Here is a 4522-nt window from a genome sequence, read left to right on the forward strand (position 1 = left end):
GCGCCTGCCATGTTGCCGTTGCCGTGCATTGTCTCCGTTCGCGCTTGCAGTAGTGTCTCGCATGGCCGCGCGCCCGCACTTTGCAAAGAATTCAGCGGGTCGCTTTCGTGCGCACATCGCATTCTCTGTGTGTTCCTGCGTTGATGGCTCAGCTTCGTTTTGGTAAGTGGTTAAAGTTTTTCTCTCTTTAGAAAGCTCTGTCACACGATTGTAGCACCATGACCCTCTTGGTTGATTGTTTCTCATGCAACGGCTGTTGTTTCGAATTTCCTCGCGGCACGTCCGATGTCACGGACACTATATATAAGCTCGTCAGGTTGGGATTACATTTTGGTTGGTGTGGGATCATTCACTGCTGTTAGCATCGACTGACCGTGCTAAAATTGTTACATCGGGAACCACTTCTCGCGGAATCGCCGCCTAGTTTCCTCGTGGTCGAAAGTAGCGAATGTTTTAAGCTGGTGCTGTAATTATATAAACGCGAGATATGCCGCTTATTGACTTATATTACTTCGTTGATGGTCTTAGAACTGCATCACTATGCGAATAATATATCTGCGTCCCCGACTGATTGCATCGAGACGTAAGCACGTGCGTTTTATATACGTCCGCTGCATTCAGTTTGTGAAGAACAAATGCAAAACACAACAGCTTGATTTGGGCGAGTTGGTACATACTGAATAACGTAGGTACAGCGCAACAACTTTTGTAAGGAAACGGATACGCTGTACCAGCGTTTCCTGTCTAATTGTTCCCTTCCAAAATTGTTGCGCTGTACCTACGTTATCCAAAAGCAAAGCGGCGCACAAAAACAAAATGAGACTTTGTGCGAACTCCCTTGTTGCCCGTTGTATAAGATACGCTTTGATTCATTTTTGTAGTACCCAAGGCCTTGAACAGCAAAAGTATGACAGCCTGCCCAATGCAAGCACTTCTATGGATGAATGCTACCCGTAGTGCAGTGAGGCCATGATTTCAGCGAAGAATACCAACCATAGTGACATAATCTTGAGCCAGGTTGCACCTCAGATAGGAAATGATGGCACTAGTTCCCAAAAGCTTGGATGGGACTTGAAATACTTACAACGAGCAGAACAGGATCGAACATGTGCAGCTATATAGGAGTATACTCATGCATGTAGAAGTTGCGTCGTGCAACATGTTATTAGCTACCGTCCAAGCTGTCAAAGTGTGCATGGCTCTTGTCTATCTTTTCTAGGTGCTTTCAGACATTCACATACTAATCACAGACATGGGAAGACTATAAGACGTCAAGATGAAAGGCTCCTAGCAGCTCTCAGTGTTCCCAACGAAACTGGCAGAATGGCAGTGGCTGATTACAAGCTGCCTTTGGTGAACAAAAAAAAAAACGTGACCACATTAGAATCCGAGCAGAGCTCCAATCCTGCATTCTGATGACACCTTGTAAGTAAAAGCTTTATTAATTGACTACATGAGCACATTTTTATAATAACTCGTGCCAGGTGTAACTAATGCCTTTTATATGCATGTTAAATTGACTTCATTGTTTTATTGAAATTGTGTGGCTTCATGTTTTTGAGTTGTATACGCAGTAGTTTCAGTTAATACTTTTTTTATACTATGGCTGTTTACATCTTGGCAGTTTTGTGTGTAAATATTGCTGCAGTAATTTCTCTGGAATGCATAATCATCTAGTGTCATCTGCCTTACCTTTTCTGCGGATTTAATACCCGCCTTCATGCAGCCACTGTAATATGCACAGTGTGTATATTTGGTGTTTTCGGCTTTGAATCCCTTTTGTTCTCTTCCAAATTTTTTTTTCAGACACAACGGCTCTCTGTTATGGGGGGCTGGTACTTAAGAAGCTTTACTGCGGGCATCCTACCCACTATTTTCAGACTGTTTTGGTGGAAACTTAAGCTAGACTCTAGGCCAGCGGCGGAAAAAGAGCTTCAGGGACGTGCATGTCTACAGTGTCATGGAAGGTAAGATTAGAGGGCTGCTGTTTGACTGGGCCTAGAGATAAAGTGCAATGACTCTTACTCACAAAATACATGCTATTTTGAATGAAAAAAATAAATAAAAACATGAACACATTTGAAAAAAAAATATCAATCCAGTGTAGCTAAGTCGGGTGGACATCTTTTTTCTTTTATAAGCCTTCCTCCCTCTTGCAGTTCCATAGAACTGATGTTCCACAAATTTTATTTATGAGTTGCAAATCTGTTCGTATGTAGCAATGGTTCGGATATCAGCCACAACTGCTGATACCGTGTACACGTGCTACTTGCACTGTTTGACTAGATGGTTTGGTATTCCAGAAGCTATTCATAGCAATACCACGTGGGAAAATGTGATGACCGATGCCATTCGCCAAGCAGCAACTGCCTGGTTGAAGAATTGCAGTTTGCGAGCGGATAAAAAGCCAGCACGTTACGTTAAGCTTAGTGTTCAGGTAATTTCATATAGAAATTTAAGATATACTTACGTTTTTAACTGAGTCAGCATCATGTAGCATGTTTACATCTCATTAAAATCGACTGTTGGTTCTAGATCAGAAGTGCATGGTATGGGATTAACATTTTGTCTTGGCATTCTAAACTCTACTTATATCAGTCTGTTCTCAATCGCCAGATAACTTCCAACGACCATCTATGCATGATGTTGTGACATCATGCTTTAGTGTGGCCATAGGGAAACTTGTATACATTCTGAAGAATTTTACTTTAGACAATAAATTCTGGGAACCCCAAGTAGAGTTGGCGTTCAGGGCCACTTGCTTACATGAAGCAGTGTAAAAGAAAGATATAAATATTTACTTCCAGGCAGCAAAAGGACATGGGAGATGCTTTAGGTGAACATGAAAAGGCATTTTAAATTATAGAATGAATTATACCTGTCTTCTGGCACTATGCTTATGCCTGCAGATTTTAAGCAGTTTTTATGTGTTGTATTTGTTTCTTTTATGCCATTGTTCAGTCTTGTGGGGACAGCCACTGAAAGGCCAGGTTTAAAACAAGTATAACTATGCATCATGAGTGCATCAGTTCTATAATGTTTGAAAGTGGTGTGCGCATTACATGCCCTTAACAGTAGTCACCGAGAGAAAACAAAGTATATTCGCTAATTTTTCTAATATGTAGAGATTATTTCTTAGTCATGTTTATGCTAAGCATTTGGCTTTTACTGGCCTTACTATAAGTGAGTCTGGTCTTTTTTCCCTTTTTTCGACTGGCGCAGATGCATCAAAGGATACTGGGCCTGCCGCCAGCTGACATGCCTTTCTTCCTCCTTAGTTCTGTTAAGATATGGGTTCAGTTTTTCTAGACATGCAATCCATAATATATGCAGTCTAGTCAATCAGTGCACGGCATTACATGCCATTCATTTCCTATGTATATATTTAGTCAGAATCAAAGCAGGACAAGCACATGTACATAATTTGCAAGAATAAAATTTTGTTTTTTGCTAATTTTGCTGCCTCTTAAACATTGTTATGAAATGCTGGCTACAGAAGAGGCATTTTACAAGATGTCTTTTCAATGTGCCTCATTCAACACCCTTGTGTGCTGCATGAATTTGCTTGTGTTAGCAGTATACCCAAATTAATTGTGCGCTAATGCAGATCACTGGTACTGCTATTGTTTTCTTAGAACCAGTGGTGCGATTCAGGATTTCTAGGAAATGTACATATATTGAATGCGACTGGCTTTAACTTCAAAATAAAAACACGCAAAGCTACTAAGCTGAAAAAAGTTCAGTATTATGTGCTAAATGCATGCTTTTCCAAAGGCATAAATATTAAAGGCTGCATAGATTCCATAGTTTGGTAATGAAATCTGTCAAGGTATAATAGTGAGAGCCCATCTGTGACATGCAAACATGTATACATACATATGCCAACAATGTTATTTATGCACTGAAATAACATTCTTCCGAAGTGAATAGACTCGCAAGAACATTAATACACTTTGCAAGTGAACAGCACTGTAGAAATTGCATGTCGCACACGGCCTCTCAACATTATACCTTCACAGATTTTATTGCAAACTGTGAAATCTATGTGGCTCCTTTTAATATTTATGCCATTGCAAAAGCATGCGTTTAGACCATTATACTGAACTTTTTCAGCTTAGTAGCTTTGGTGTTTTAGTTTTGAAGTTAAAGCCAGTCACATTCAATATATCTACATTGGTTAGAAATCCTGAATCACAAGACTGGTTAGAAGAAAAGCATATCAGGACCAGCGATCTGCATTAGTGCATGGTTAACATATGCATTATTTAACCTTTTTTTTTGCAAGGTGGATTGCATAATTTCTCCGGCAAGCAAAATAATCCTTTATACGAAAGTTCTACAGATAGTCTAACGAACAGCTTGCCAAGACTTCCCCAAGACGAATACGGAGGGAGCATTAGCTTGGCTTCAGGAGTGCTTGTGGAGTTCTAAGGCTACTACTCGGCTTGTAGAAGCCGGATAGTAGACAACCTCTTGGCTTGAACAAGCCCAAATGTAGACGTCTTCTAGATGGGTTTGTGCT

At 40.4% G+C, this 4522-nt stretch overlaps 1 long non-coding RNA gene across 2 annotated transcripts; it reads left to right on the forward strand.

The window, feature by feature from the left end:
• Positions 1–52: 52 nt before the first annotated feature.
• Positions 53–3455, forward strand: LOC119448347 (uncharacterized). Of its 2 annotated transcripts, XR_007466518.1 has the most exons (4): positions 53–162; positions 1220–1425; positions 1807–1967; positions 3223–3455. It is a non-coding gene; the product is annotated as an uncharacterized LOC119448347 (long non-coding RNA). The 2 variants fall into 2 exon arrangements; XR_005191059.2 differs by lacking the exon at positions 53–162 and having other exon boundaries at positions 802–1425.
• The last annotated feature ends 1067 nt before the right edge of the window (positions 3456–4522 follow it).

The sequence above is a fragment of the Dermacentor silvarum genome, chromosome 4 (genome assembly GCF_013339745.2).
Source record: "Dermacentor silvarum isolate Dsil-2018 chromosome 4, BIME_Dsil_1.4, whole genome shotgun sequence".
Classification (NCBI taxonomy): Eukaryota; Metazoa; Arthropoda; class Arachnida; order Ixodida; family Ixodidae; genus Dermacentor; species Dermacentor silvarum.